General features: G+C 35.3%; 1 protein-coding gene across 4 annotated transcripts in view; it reads right to left on the bottom strand.

Moving 5' to 3' along the window:
- Positions 1 to 16,899, bottom strand: part of FCHSD2 (FCH and double SH3 domains 2) — a 303,773-nt gene that overhangs the window by 197,249 nt on the left and 89,625 nt on the right. The window contains exon 1 of one of the 4 annotated variants that reach the window (XM_042906963.1): positions 8,152 to 8,555. The exons of the other annotated variants lie outside the window; for them this stretch is intronic. The gene's annotated coding sequence lies outside the window, so the exon portion shown is untranslated. Of the gene's footprint in view, positions 1 to 8,151; positions 8,556 to 16,899 lie in introns of those variants that run through there. 4 annotated transcript variants of the gene reach the window in all.

Below are 16,899 nucleotides of genomic sequence, written 5' to 3'. Positions count from 1 at the left end.
ATAAATTTATACTTCTACATTTATACTAATATGCTAAATGGAAAGAATCCTATTACCTAATTATGCTACTTTCCCAATTTCTTTATCCCATTGGTTTATATATAGCAGGTACTCAGTAAATGCTTAATTAACCAGGAAAGAGAAGAACAAGAAGATAACTAACACAACAGTACCAAATCACAGGATTGCATGAATCACTTAAAAGGATCTAATAACACTAGAGAAATTTAAGAATTGGGCATTTACTATAAACCTTTAAAAAGGTACAAGAGATTAAGATTTAACATGTTACTTCTCTGTATCACATATTAAATCACTAACAGGCACTATTCAGTGGTGAATGAAAATATTATTGATTTCCATACACAAGTACTCATCATTCGATCCACTTTTCTGGGCAACCTGCCAAGTAATACATAATTTAAGTTTTCTATTTGTTTAATTTTTCCTTCCTATCTTGGTTAACCAGATCCACTAACCATTTGTGTACCTGAAGGAACTAATCAGTTAAATTACATACTACTTTTATTGTTCTCTTAAAACACTTACCCAATATACACAGTATAGATAAATATTTTCAGATTAAAAAACTGATTTCTATATTTTTAAACCAAACACGTCAGAATGCTAGCTTTACTGGTATCCACGTTTTCCTCTTCTTCTGGGCATACACATTGATGAGATTTTCCCAGGCTCCTCTTAGATGTGACCATTTGACTGAGTTCTGCCCAACGGGAAATGAGAAGTAGAGTGTGCCACATACAGGACTGGCCCATCAAGACCTCATATGTACAATCCTATTCTCCTTCCCCTTTCTGCTAGCTAGACGCAGAGGATCCAGCAGAGGACTTGAGACCCTGAAGAATTTTAGAGCCTCAAGATTAATGCACCCTGGATCACTAATCATCACACCAAGGCCGTTCACCAAATTCCTGCAATAAACTGTTATGCAATTTTTTTTTTTTTTTTTTTTTTGGCTAAAGCTGCAGAGATATTTTCAGGTTGTAGATTAAAGCAATTAGCCATCCTGATGAACAGAGAACATTTACCAGTGAGACTCTATATTTGAAATTCGTTCTGTTTCCAAATATGTTAACTACTGATACATTCAGGGCCTGCCACTATCCTGTATGTCAACTTTGTGTGATTTTGACAAAGGGACCATTTTAGTAGATAAATTAGGAAAAGGCGCCCCCTCTGGGAGGACACAACTCCACAGGAAATAGCTTGGCAAGGCAACTATATCTCTGTGTGAAGGAAAGGGTCTCTTTCTATGACAAGGCATTCAGCTTGAGGAGGAAAATAAGGACTGGATTCCAGTTTCCATTAGAACTTTAGCTTAGCAAAGGCACAAACTGTACAACTATTCTCAAAGACCCTAGGCATACTTCTATACCATTTTTTTTCCTACCACAGGAACATGGTGCTCCTAAAATTTCTATGATATTTTACATATCAAGTATAATTCAGTAAAACAGGCACATATTAATTTTTCTGCATATAGGCAAGGTAATTTTTTAGGTAAAGAACCATAAAATATAATTCTTATAAGATTTAAGATAAAACTCCTATTTAAATTTAGGTGGTCAAATTATTCTTTCATTCCAATAAATTTAAAAAAAAAAAGATTTTTTTCAAAATCAAAAAGTTAATACTGTATTGATTTTCTTGTCCTATTAAGTTAAATCCATTGCAAGCAAAGCACACACATAATTTTCCCTGTTATTAATTTAAGTTCCAGTTTTTCTGACACTTTCTAAAATTAAGACTAGGGTAAACTACTACTATGGAGGACAGTGGAAGGAATTCCAGCCAGGCCAAGGTATTTGAAGCTATCGCACTGCTTGCTCAAGCAAATCAATTAACAATTAACTTCTTAGAAGCTCAGGGTGCTCATCTGAATAGTAAAAGTGTTGTAACGGATATCTCCAATGGACACCATATTTAAAAATTTCCTCAAAGTCTGATCCATGGAGATTCAACCAAAGGGATACAATTGTTGTGAGAATTAAAATGAGCCTATGGGGGCACATAGGTGGCTCAGTCGGGTGAGTGTCCGACTTCGGCTCAGGTCATGATCTCACGGTTTGTGAGTTTGAGCCCCACATCGGGCTCTGTGCTGACAGCTCAGAGCCTGGAACCTGCTTCAGATTCTGTGTCTCCTTCTCTTTCTGCCCCTCCCCAACCTGTGCTCTGTCTCTCTATGTCTCTCAATAAATAAACGTTAAAAAAATTTTTTTTTAATGAGCCTATGAAATGGCTAGCACAGTGATGGGGAACAGCAGATACTGGATAAAGATCACTTCCTTCTTAAGCTCAACTATAAATTCTATGACTATTGCTTCTATTCTTACTGTTGAATTCATGAAGTAAAAAGGAAAAAAAAAAAGAAAGAAACTTTACAAAAAATATTTCCAAAGTCACTTACAAATCTTAATTCCAAGATTCTACAAACCTATAATAACAAAATTCAAACTCTGTCTTTTAGAGATTACGCACATATATTAGAATACACATTAAAACTAGATAAACTGTGAGTAAATACTGCATTTAGAACAATACACACATGCAAAAATAATTCGTTAATTTTCTGTTAAATAAAAATAGTCTGAAACAAAAGACAGGAAGAAAAGTAAAAATGACCTCTTACCTGAATTCCTATAAGAACTTTCAAAAAGCCCCTATGAATTACTTTTAAAAAGAAAAACCAATACAAAAAAGTATGTGAATACCCAATACAGCAAAAAGGCACTGCAAATGCCTACAAACATAATATCCATAAACACCAGTACTGAAAGAAATGAAACTTATAAAAAACTACCTTTTAAATGATCATACATTAAAGGAAAAGAGTCATGCCAAACCATAAGAGAATGAATTTGTAAAGAAATGACAATTTTACTTAAGGTACTTCTGTATTTATTATTTGAATTATTAAAACTACAATTACCTTTTTTAATGTTTGTTATTTTTGAGAGAGAGAGAGAGAGAGAGAGAGAGGGAGGGAGAGAGAGAGGGAGGGAGAGAGAGAGAGGGAGGGAGAGGGAGAGAGCGAGCACAAGCAGGGAAGAAGCAGAGAGAGAGGGAGACACAGAATCAGAAGCAGACTCCAGGCTCTAAGCTGTCATCAAAGAGCTCAACACAGGACTCAAACCCATGAATCGCAAGATCATGACTTGAGCTGAAGTCGGACACTTAACCAACTGAGCCACCCAGGTGCCCCTACAATTACCTTAAAAAAAAAATTCTTATGAAACAGTCAAGATGTCTCACATGTGCCCAAACAATAGAAAAGTTGTTAGCTTCATTATTTTTATTATATCTTACTGAAGGCTGTAAGAATACTATTATCTGTAATACTAAGTGGCATGATTTATTTACACTTGAATTTATATTCAGAATAAACTGACTAGAAGAAGAAACAGAACACAAGCAATCTTCTCATATTCTGCCTTGGATTTCTATCTTCAGATAGAACAAAAAATATTTTAAAAGACCAGCCACTGATACTTCCAAGGATTATGCAAAAAGAAGTCCTGAAATAATGTATTAAGCTATGATGATTAACACACATTTGTAGAAGTGTTCCACAATTTCTAGTGGCAAATATTTATGTTCCTCCACAAACTGAAATGGAACTCTCTTTTCATCTTGTAACAAGGTAATACCAACAAGAACTTCCTAGAACTGTGATTACCAAAATGCCATAAAATATACTGAACTTTTCTATAATATACAAAGCACCACATCCCTCAGAATTCACTCAGTATTTGCTAAAAGACTGTATATACAAATAACTCTGAGCCAAACCTGTCATCTCATTTCAGCTTATCAACAACTGTGAGTTATTTATTAACCCCACTATATAGAGGAGGAAATGATTTACATAACGTATTTACAGTGATTGTGTTAACAAGTAGTAGAGCCACAATTAGAACTCCAACTATCTTATTCAATCTTTACATAGTATATATACAGCCTGTGAAAATAGAAATTATTTCCAAGAGTAGGAAGAGAAAAAACTCATGGAAGATGAAGAGGAACAGAAAAACAATAGAAGTACAAAAACGTGAAATGGTAGCAAGTCAAATTGCAAAAGTAAAGAATTAACCCCAAAGGATAGGAGGTTTAGCTAGACCAGCAGGATATATCTGTGAATCTGGCTTAGTTATTATAGTTACTTTCCTCAGAGAGGACCTCTCACTACATGCCATGTCATGCACCTCAGTACATATTAGACCCAAAATTTACCTCTGATCTCCCTTTACCCAGTGTTCATAATCATCTACTGTTGGCTTAATTTACTTATAGGAAATAGGGCATTTCAGAGATGACTCCCCACAAACAGAATGGCTTGGTTAACTGTGTATGGGTCATCCAGTGCTGAATCAATGCTGCATAACAAACACCTCCAAAAATGCCAATGGCTTACATCATTAAATGCTAATTCCTTACTCATGAATTCATGTTAGCTGGAGCATCTCTGCTCCAGGTTGTGGATCAAGTTCAATTCTTCTTCACTTATCTTTCATTCTGGGACTCAGTCTACAGGAGGAGTAGTTACCTAGGGCGATCACTTGTAGTAAAAGTAAAACCTGAAGTACAGGGAGCTGGAAGAAATGTGCAAGACTTCTTAAAGCCTCATCTCCAAAATGGCCTCCTGTCACTTCTATCTCCATTTTATTGGTCCAAGTAAGCCATACAACCAAGTCAAAAGTTGAAGTCAGGTATATATACTTCACCTCAAGGGAAAGGGTGCAGAATGATTCTTTTTTTGTTTTAATGTTTATGTATTTTGAGAGAGTGTGTAGGCGCGTGCATGCGCAAGTGGAAGAGGAGCAGAGAGAGAGAAGGAGGGGCAGAGGGAGAGGGCGAGAATCCCAAGTCGCTCTGCACTCACAGTGCAGAGCCCAACACAGGGCTCAATCCAATGAACCAGGAGATCATGACCTGAGCTGAAACCAAGAGTCGGACACACAAATCGACTGAGCCACCCTGCTGCCCCACAAGGATTATTTCTGAGCAATAATTCAATATACTATAAACTCTAAGAGAAAGTCCCAGAAAAATTTCACTTGTTCAGTAATGAACAAAGAAGTAATCACTACTGATCAAATAATTCACTAATATCAAATTCTCACATGACAAAGAGCTAAGAGGAAAAGTAAACACAGGAATAAAAGAATCAAGATGCAAAAACTTCTCAATATACTGGCACAGTGGGCAAAACGCTAAGCAATGTTATCTCACAGGAGTAAAAATCCAACTATGGCTTATTATAGGATGGAGAAGATCTGATTAATGGCAAGAAATGTAAGACTTAGTGGATTTTAGTTTAAGCTCAATAAGAGCCACTAACATGATAGAGCTCCCTAAAAGGATAATGCATCTTAGTCCATATTAATAGTAATAATTACACAGTTGAGGGACCAGCACATATAAAGTATACAGTAAACCTTAAAAAAATGAAAATAAAAACAGAAGAAAAAGTCTGCTCTACTCTGAGACAATTACACCCACAGGATTGTTAAATTCAGTTCTGATCTGAGTATCAATGGGGAATAATGACAAAAAAACAAGATAGGTTAAAGGTTTAAAACAGAGTTGCATAGGCCTTTCAAATGTGAATTGAATACAGAATTTTAGGGCTGAAAATGCTAGAAGTGGGATACAGACCTACAGAAAGAAAAAGAAAAAGCATAAAAATTGTCATCAGAGTCCTAAAAACAAACAAAAACGATCATGTACCCAAAGAGGTTACTTGGAAGGGAATATTTTTGTTCAATACAAATAGGAACTTTCTAACTAGAAGATGAATGCTCTGAGAGATAGAAAATTACTATCACTAAATTCAGAAAGAGGCTGCAAGGCCTCTGTATCAGTCATTGGCAAGTTTTTTTGTAAAGTGCCAGAGTAAATACTGTTGGCTTCGCAGCTATACGATCCCTATGTCAACTACTCAACTATGCAAGAAAGCAGCCATAGACAACAAGTAAACAAATGAGCATGACTATGGTCCAATAAAACTTTACCTACAAAAACAGGTGTCAAGCCAGATGGCTGCCGTTTGCCAACCCTTTCTCTATATTAAAAAGAGAGAAATGTAAAGCAGGTTGGAACATACGACCTTTACACCACTTTCAGCTCTGAGGCTCCATTAAAAGTCAGTAAAGCAATTCAATGATACATAGAAGTAGGTGGGGGGGGGGGGGGGGAGGGCATTTTTTTTACATTTTGCTATATCATATGCATATATGTGTACATTTATAAATCATACACAGAAAGAAATTTGCTATAAACATATATGGAATAGGTCACACTCATTTAAACAGATTTGAGGTGCAAAAAAAATTGAGAGATAGCCACACATAAGGCTCTTGAACAGGTCCCTGTTAGTGAGCACTGTAACAATCAAAAAATGGATATAGGAACCCAGGCACCACCGTAATGATTTTTCAGTATAGGTGAGTAAGACAACATTAACTGTGACCACTGTCTTTAAACAAGCCTTTCCACATCTACACAGGGAGACAACAGGAACATTTGCAAACTGCCTACTTAAAGCCTCTTTGTATTTGAGGGGTATTATGTCTCCCTACACAGATATGGGAAGAATTCTAGATCAGAATAAACATCCTCCAACTGTATGTTACTGTTCCACATTAAGAAATGTACAGAAATTAAATGCAGGCATTTAGATACATTTATAGCAATTTGGCATTGGTTAGTTTGTCAAGTATATTGCAAGAAATAAAACAATCTAAGAAAATATAAACTTTGGGGAGCCTGGGTGGCTCAGTCGGTTAAGTGTCCGACTTCAGCTCATGATCTCACTGTTCCCGAGTTCGAGCCCTACATTGGCTCTGTGCTGACAGTTCAGAGCCTGGAGCCTGTTTCAGATTCTGTGTCTTCCTCTCTCTCTCTCTGCCCTTTCCCCATTCAGTCTCTCTCTCTCAAAAATAAACATTAAAAAAAATTATTTAAAAAATACAAGCATTTATTTCCATAAATGTCATTTTACAATCATTTAAATTTTTAATCAAGCCTGTAATTTATAATTTAATATTTTTATCTAAACTAAGGAAGTGAACAGATATTTTTGCCTCTGATTTACAGATAGCAAAAAGTTTGGCCTTCTTTGGCAAGGAAAGATACACCTTCTCTGAATGAGGCATGACTAGTAAATAAAATAATAGAATTTCAAAACAAGGAAGACCCAAGAGTTCATGCTAATTTTACTTTTAAGTATAACTGACAGTTAAGTGCTAAACCACAATCAATGTGTTATTTGTAGAGATGTGCTGGCTGTGAAACAATAAAACCATCAAAGCCTAAGTGACATTTATATAGAAAATATAGGGAGCATGACTGACTCCGTTGGTTGAGCATTCTGACTCTTCTGTTTGGCTCAGGTCATGACCTCACAGTTCATGGGTTCAAGCTCCACGCTGGACTCTGCACTGAGTGCACAGAACCCGCTTGGGATTCCCTCTCTCTCCCTTTCTCTCTGCCTCTTCCCCGTTCATGCTCTCACGTGTGTGTGCATGCGTGCTCTCTCTCAAAATAAATAAGTAAACTTAAAGAAAAGAAAATACAAAGAAGTTCAAAATAAAAACAAACTTGAAAATGCACGTTGAATTACAAAGCCAAGAGAAGCAAATGTTTCTTTTTTCACATATAAACTTAGTGCTTTCTAGGCTTTTTATATAGTGGCTCTTCAGGATATTAAAACTACAAGAAAAAAAAAACATATATTGATATTAAGTTAAAACTCCATCAAAGATGTTTGCTTGGAAATATTCAATAAATTTGCAACAAAGAACCAATTTCTAATGATACCATACATGGTTTGACACATTCAAGAACTGACTAATGATATGTAAAAATAATTCAAAGAAGCAAAAACCTAGCAAAGTGTTTTTTAACAAATGCAAAGATAACATGGCAATTCCTTTAGTAAGATTATATAATTTGAATATTATGGTGTTGTGAAAGATTTTTTTTTCAGCTTCACTGTCACATATAACTCTTAAGTGTATAAATCAATAAAGGATTATATAGTTAACAAATGTGATTTGGAGTTTAAATTTTGTATAACAGTATATTCTGATGGTACAACTATAATGACAGGGAAATATTCTGGACACTTACCCAGAGTGTAAATCAATGTACTGCTTCCTTCATCAAGAAACTCTTGCTATGATTTAAGAAAAAAAAAAAGTCACCTGTCTAAACAGTATGCTTAGTGACACAGAATAATTGTGGATTATTTAAAGGCTAATAATATAATAGAAAGTATTCTCCTTATTGAGTAATATGGAAACTGATCATATACTACTGTTACTACATGCTAAGTTTCCATGGTTATTGAAGAGAAAAATGTTCTGTCAAAAATGAACACTGATATGAGTTCTCATTGTTTCTGCAATATTAAAAAAAAAAAAAAGTCCGATCCCAGTGTATTAAAGATATGAATTGGAAGAGCCCCTGGATGGCTCAGTCGGTTAAGCGTCTGACTTCGGCTCAGGTCATGATCTCTCAGTTCATGGGTTCAAGCCCCGCGTCGGGCTCTGGGCTGACAGCTTGGATGGAGCATGGACCCTGCTTCAGATCCTGTGTCTCCTTCTCTCTCTCTGCCCCTCTCCCACTTGTGCTCTGTCTCTCTCTCAAAAATAAACAAACATTTAAACATTATAAATAAAGATGTGAACTGGAGAACCAGACTTATTTGTCCTATATATTTGGTATTTTTAATAATCTTCATACTTCCATGTAAGGCATATGAAAGTTTCTCAATGGCAGTAAGATCAAAGCAAAAGTTAATAGCATGGAAGACCAGAGTTTCACGTAGAAAACCTGAAATACTCCACCAAAAATTGCTAGAACTGATACATGAATTCAATAAAGTTTCAGGATGCAAATCAACAAAAGGGGTGCCTGGATGGCTCAGTCAATTAAGCGCCTGACTCTTGATTTCAGCTGAGGTCATGATCCCAGGGTTGTGGGATCCAGTCCTGCATCAGGCTCCACCCTGTGCATGGGGCCTGCTTGGGATTCTCTCTCTCTCTCTCTCTCTCTCTCTCTCTGCCTTACCCCCACTCCTTCTCTGTCTCCTCTCTCAAAATTAAATTAAATTAAATTTAAAAAAAGATAAAATGCTTCTACACAGCAAAGGAAGCAACCAACAAAACTAAAATGCAACCTTCATAATGGGAGAAGATATTTGCAAATGACATATCTGATAAAGGGTTAGTATCCAAAATCTATTAAGAACTTACCAAACTCAACACACACAAAACAAATAACCCAGTTAAGAAATAGGAAGGGAGCTCCTGTGTGGCTCAGAGTTAAATGTATGCCTCTTGATTTCAGTTCAAGTCATGGTCTCACGGTTCATGGGACAGAACCCTACATCTGGCTCTGCACTGACAGTGCAGAGCCTGCTTTAAATTCTCTCTCTCTCTCTGCTCCTTCCTCATTCATGCTGTCTCTCTCTAAATAAATAAATAAATTTGAAAAAAAAAAAAAGAATAGACATTTTCCCAAAGAAGACAGATGGCTAACAGACACATGAAAAGAAGCTCAACATCACTTATCATGAGAGAAATACAAATCAAAACTATAATGAGAGATCACCTCACACCTGTCAGAATAGCTAAAATTAACAACACAGGAAACAACACACATTTGTGAGGATGTGGAGAAAGGGGAACCTTCTTTAAACTGTTTGTGGGAATGCAAACTGGTGCAGCCACTCTGGAAAACACTATGGAGGTTCCTCAAAAAGTTAAAAATTGAACTACCCTATGACCCAGCAATTGCACTACTAGGTATTTATCCAAAGGATACAAAAATACTGATTCAAAGGGATACATGCACCCTGATATTTATATCAGCATTATCTACCATAGCCAAATTATGGAAAGAGTCCAAATATTCATCAACTGATGAATGGATAAAGAAGATGTACGTACAAACACACACACACACACACACACACACACACACACACACACACTGGAATATTACTCAGCCATCAAAAAGAAAGAAATCTTGCCATTTGCAACAATGTGGATGGAGCTAGAGGGTATTATGCTAAGCAAAATAAGTCAATCGGTGAAAGACAAATAATATATGATTTCACCCATGTGGAATTTAAGAAACAAAAGGGATGAACACAGTGGGTGGGGCAGGGAAAAAAAAGAGGCAAACCATAAAACAGACACTTAAGAATAGAGAAGAAAAAAAAAAGAATAGAGAACAAACTGAGGGCTGCTGGAGGGGAAGTGGTGGGGGGATGGGTTAAAGAGGTGATGGGTATTAAGGAGGGCACTTGTGATGAGCATTGGTTATATGTAAGTGATGAATCAGTAAATTCTACTCCTGAAACTAATATTACACTATATGTTAACTAACTGAAATTAAATAAAAACTTGAAACTACAGGGGCGCCTGGGTGGCGCAGTCGGTTAAGCGTCCGACTTCAGCCAGGTCACGATCTCGCGGTCCGTGAGTTCGAGCCCCGCGTCAGGCTCTGGGCTGATGGCTCGGAGCCTGGAGCCTGTTTCCGATTCTGTGTCTCCCTCTCTCTCTGCCCCTCCCCTGTTCATGCTCTGTCTCTCTTTGTCCCAAAAATAAATAAAAAACGTTGAAAAAAAAATTAAAAAAAAAAAAAAAAAAAAAAGAAATGATGTCTTCTTTAAAAAAAAAAAAAAAAAAAAAAAAACTTGAAACTACAAAAAAAAATCAGAGTTTCAACAGATACTTATGACATGTTCCATAATTTAACAATAATTTTCAGTAAAATAGTTATGATCAGATATTGTATGTTTGTTGAAAGATTATCACTACATACATTACACACATACAAATTTTCTTTTTCCAAATCAAAGAAAATCCAAATATAGGAAATCTATGAATCTAGAATCCATTTCTTTGAGAGAAAATTTAAATTTAACTGTAACTCCACAGGATAAATTGTTGGAACAGATTAACAATGAAAAGATTGAAAAATGAATTCTGAAAGTAAAAAAAAAATCACTTGCTTCATCTTAGGGAAAAGTAAGAAATGTATATCCTGAGTTTGCTGATATATCTTTTAAGTCTCTTCTCCAGTTCTCATCAACATTCTTCTCTGAGTCTGGTTTCTCTACACTGGATATTTTTAAAACAAAACATAAGAACAGTTGAGATATACATTATCTTTTGTGAGTAGAACTATTGTCAACCCAACCTACATTAGATAAACAGCAAGCAGCAAATTTATTTGTCACATTAACATTTTTACTGGTGCATACAGTGCTTGTTTAGAGTGTGCATATAGACATTTAATAAATGAAGAGTTGCAATTTCACTCAACTTCTTGTTTAGTTAGTATTGTGGAATGACAAAAAAAGTTATGACTGTATAGTAATTCTTTACATTAATAGGCTGGAAGATACTTTCAAGTAACATCATTTACAGTTTTTCTGATTCTTTTCTTTTTACTTACATATGACTCTTCTAATTATCAAAATGTAATTTGTTATCTATTTAACTGTAAAAATTTATGCTTGTATCTTACATCCTTTTCAATTTCATTCTTCCAGTGATTTTTACTGCACTTTACAGAAATGTCCATCCACAAATTATTAGGGAAAAAAAATTCCTCATAACAGATAGTTCAAGAATTACAACTATAATGCACAGGTTGGCAAATTATAGCCTGCAGTCTGTTTCTCTACATAAAGTTTGATTGTAATACAATTACATCTACTTGTTTACCAACTGTCTATGGCTACTTTCACTCTACAACAGCAAAGTTGAGTAATTTTGGTAGAGACCATATGATCCTCAAAGGCTACAATATTTACATCTGGTTCTTTGCAAAAATGTTCGTCAACTCTTGTTCTGAAAGGCTGAACAAAACATTGAGAAGGCCTCTCTATTTTCCTCTCTCAATCATTCAATAAGCAAAGACATCATTAGAGCTCAGGACTCTTAAGATGGTTAAACATTCCTAACTGCAGAGGGCTAGAAAAATTGAAATTAGACAGTATTCAAGTATCATCACTGAGAAGGAATGAAGGTCATGTAAACCCCTCTACATGGTCTCTGTCTCTTGGTATCCTAAAATTCTAATTTGTGTGCCTAATTTTGATCTAAAAGAATCACACTCTGATCCATATAGGAGAAGAAGCACTAAATCTGGAAGACCCAAAAGAATCTTCAAGCCGGGCACATAATGAGGGTTCCAACTACAGGAGAATGTATGCATGTGTGTGTGTGTATGTGTGCACATATGTGGAACAAGAGAAAAAGGACCTTCTCCTGCTGTAATTTTTATCTTACTGTAATTTCAACACTATCAAAAAAATATCCTATACAGATTTCAAGAAGAAACAATGAAAAGAGCAGAAATGGTCATGTTCATTTGATATGTTTTTGATTTCACTCGGGATTTAATCTTAAAATGACATGTTAAATCTCTAACGGTTACCTAATTCAATGTCCATGGTTCAATTATTTTAAAATAATAAAATTGTTTTTATAAAAACCTATCCCCAGAGTAGGTCATTATATACATATATTTTTTATGGGCTGGAAATGCAAAGTCTATAAAATGGAAGGATATCCTGTTATTCTGAGAACAATGTCTCACTATTACACACCTCAAATAACTTCCTATCATGATTTTTTGAATTCCATTATAACATACATCATATATACAGTGAATACAAAGTCTCTTGAAAGTTACTGAAAATTATACATCAGGATTAGTTTTGAAACTGAACTTTAGCACAATAGTGCCAAGAATATTTTGAGCATAGCATCAAAGAGTCAACACATCAATAAATGTTGAGTTCTTCCTTTCAAGACGATCAAGAGCCACAAGGAATAATAATATACCATTCTTGGCTTTAAACAGTTCATAACCTAGTTGAGGTCCTCTAAATAGTTTAAAAGCAAGAAATGCTTCTAAATGTCTAATGGTATGGAAGAACTTGTCTTTAAAACTCTTATCAGCACTTATATCCTAATGTATTGCAAACTGTAAGAAGAGAATGCTACAATTATATAAGCCAAAATACTTAGGAAAATTGGCTAAGATGACTTTGAAGTATCTTTTTTTTTAAAGTTCGAACCCCTCGAAAAGCAAATCTAATTTTGAGCATTAACAATCAGAAGGCTTAGTAACAAAATCAACCATAGCGGATTTAGTCCAAAATTTAAATAAAGCATATAAATAAAGAAAAAGTATTAAAACATCAACTCTGAATGAAAGAAAAAGGGGAGAAAATGAGCCTTTCAAAAACAAAGCATATCTGAGGTATTTAGATGGAAATGTCCTTATGTCAGCAATTTACTTTGAAGTGTACCAAAAATGAAATGAATTCATGAATGGCAGGATGATCAATCAGTGGATAGATATGTGATAAAGCAATTATATTAAAATGTTAATGGTGGAATGTAAGTGGTATATGTGTTAACTGTCATATTCTTTCAACTTTGCTCTATGTTTGAAAATATTCATAATAAAAGGGAATGAAATAAAGCATATTAACATTTTGACATCCTTTCAGCATGACATCAGTTGAAGAATTTAGTGAGTACAATATACTTGGCTCCAAAAAAAGAATTTGGAATGCTCCCAATTTTATTCACTTGAACAGATTAAATTATCTGAATTGCCAACACAGAAATACAAAGAACTAGTTAACAGCACACAAAGAATAATGGAGGATTAAATAGAAGAATGGGTAGGGGTCTCATCAACTGTTCACTAATCATTTTTAAGGAGTAGGAGAAAATATTTTAAAAAGTAGAGAAGGTACTTAGAGAACTGAACTGGCATCCAGGCTTTTACAATCCTCAGAATTCCAGAATTGTTCCAAACCTAAAAGTCAACGATCTCTAAAACATCTTTGGTAGCAAAGAAGCAGCTGCTCCCTCTCTGAAGCCTGGGACGTAGATTAAAAATCTGTGCTAAAACACTCATTTCCCCTGCTCTTGTTTTCAGGATAGTTCTAATTTCACTGTACAATCGGATTTTTAGTCTACACACACACACACACACACACACACACACACACGCACAGTCTTATTGGTCTTAGAGTATCCATTTATTCTGCTATGAAGGGTTTATCCATGAGAAAGCATACTCTAATAAAAAACAAATACAAATATCAACCCTACATTATTACCATTATTATTATTCTATTTTACAGACTGGTAAACTGAAGCACAGAGTGGCTAAATAAACTTCCCAAAGTTATATAGCTAGTATGTGGCAGAGTTGAGATTCAAACCATATTCTTTAAGTATTTTTTTTTAAGTTTATTTATTTTGAGAGAGACAGAAAGAGCACAAGTAGGAGAGAGGCAGAGAGAGGTGGGGACAGAGGATCCGAAGCAGGCTCTATGTTGACAACAGATCATGTCCTGAGCTGAAGTCAGACACTTAACCAACCGAGCCACCCAGGCACCCCTTAAACCATATTCTTAGCCATAAGGCTAAAACTCCATTTAGAAAATTCCTATCCTCCAAAGACCCATTTTTAGCAACTACTCAAGATTCCTAACTCACGAAAATCTAAAAATTTTGAAAATGGGCCTTAGTGTTTAAAAACTGAGCCAAGGGCAAGAGGGGCCTCAGTGTTTAAGAATTGGCACATTTCGTGGTGCCTAGGTGGCTCAGTCGGTTGGGCGTCCAACTTCAGCCCAGGTCATGATCTCATGGTTCATGGGTTCGAGCCCTGCATTGGGCTCTGTGCTGACAACTCAGAGCCTGGAGCCTGCTTTGAATTCTGTGTCTCCCTCTCTGCCCCTTCCCTACTCTCTCTCTCTCTCTCTCTCTCTCTCTCTCTCGGTCTCTCAAAAATAAATAAACATTGAAAAAATATTTAAAAAAAAAAAGAATTGGCACATTTCATTCCAACAGTAATTGTTACTGAATCTCTTATCCACAGAAGTCTTCCGTAATCATTCATTACTAGTAAGGATTATTTCCCTACTTATAATCTTGCTGTATGTAATTGTGGTTTGGAATCTACTTCATTCTGTTTTATACTATACTATCTCATTTACATATTTTCTATTCCACTTGACTGTAAGTCCTTTGAGGATAAGAATGAAGTTTTAGTTATCTCTGCATTTACCCTGAAAAACTGATTTAAGAAACCACTTGGCTCATATTATTCAACAATTCAAGTTTCAATTTTAAGTCACTAAAAAAATCACTAGAATAACCATTCATTAAAATAAGTCACAACATTAGTAACAGTTCATTAAAAACAAATATTCCTTAAATCATTGATACTTGGTTTACATTTATTAGTGTATAGAGACTAAGAGTATAATTCTGCTAAATGATACATATATATGTTTTTAAGACTAGAGGAAGGTAAATGTCATGAAATGGATAGAAGGGTTTATACTACTACAAAAAGTATATAAACTTTTTGCAAACTATTTAAGTGTAAACTTTATTAAAAAATTCATTTCTGAGAATATAAAGGAGTAATGTATACCACATGACTACATGAGCTGTTTGTGGCTTTCAATTATTGGTGAAAAGACATGCTTTAAGTTCCTTCTAGCAATACCACTATCTTAGCTTAAGAATAACATTTTGATTCCTACCCTGAACTGTAATTTCTAACACAGTAGACATGAAAAGAGCATTCTTTGTTCCATGCATCAAATGTTATTTAAGCACTTATGATGTGCTAGATATTGTACTAAGTGCTAGAAATAAATCAAAAGGGAAATATAATCCTGTATTCAAGAACTTTATAGGTAAAGAAGTAAGGTGTGCGTGCTATCATGGAATGTTTCCTGGATAGTATTATGGTTCCCTCTTTTCAAATAAAAGCATTAGATCACCTCCTCCTTTCTCAGAAAAGCCACGAAACTAGTCAACTTAAGAGATTTAGAAAGGGCAAGAGATTAAGTTAGAGTAATATTGGCTTATAAAATTAAATTTCTGTTCATTATTTTCCCCCTGTATCACCTTAAAAGGTTAGATGGACTTTCATCCACTTTGGAAGTTCTGTTTAGGACCAGATGATTTAAAATATAGGCTATGTTGCTAATCCAAAATTCACTCTGGCAGGTTGCAGGGAGTATATCAAAGGGATAGGCACTCCCACTACAGAACAACTGATTCTCAGACTCAACAAGCAAGAGAGCTATGTGATTTCTCATTGCAAACAGCACAACATACATATTAAAGGGAAAGATCACAAGAGTTTTCAGATATAAATCGCCAATTTAAATTCACCTGAACAGATAATCTAAAAGGCAGAAGCTTCTCTCATGTGGGTAACATTATGAGGCACTATTTTTTTTTATTTTAACAATTTTTTTAATGTTTATTTATTTTAAGAGAGACAGAGAGAGTGCCAGTGGGGTAGGGGCAGAGAGGGAGGGAGAATTCCAAGCAAGCTCCATGCTAGCATTCCAAGCAATTTCAAGCAATTCCAAGCAAGCTCAGCACTGAGCCAGATGGCAGGGCTCGAATTCACAAAACTATGAGATCATGACCTGAGCTGAAATCAAGAGTCTGATGTTTCCAGTTTGAGCTATTATGTATAATGCTGCTACAGATATTCACATAGTAGTCTTTAATTGGACCTATGTTTTCATATTCTTGGGTGTATACCTAGGACTGGAATTGCCAGGTTATTTGGTAAGTTTATCATTTTTAACTATTTTTTTGTAATTTTTTGAATGTTTTATTTTTGAGAGAGAGAGAGAGAGAGAGAGAGAGAGAGAGAGAGTGCAAGCAGGGGAGGGGCAGAGAAAGAGACAGAATTATTTTTAACTTTTTAAAGAAATGGTCAAACTGTTTTCTATATGGGCTGTATAATTTGCAGTCCCACCAGCAGTGTATGAAGGTTCTAATTCTTCCATGTCCTTGC

The sequence above is a fragment of the Panthera leo genome, chromosome D1 (genome assembly GCF_018350215.1).
Source record: "Panthera leo isolate Ple1 chromosome D1, P.leo_Ple1_pat1.1, whole genome shotgun sequence".
In the NCBI taxonomy this organism is placed as follows: Eukaryota; Metazoa; Chordata; class Mammalia; order Carnivora; family Felidae; genus Panthera; species Panthera leo.
The sequence above is the reverse complement of the archived record's forward strand: the minus strand, read 5'-3'. Positions and strand labels throughout refer to the sequence as shown.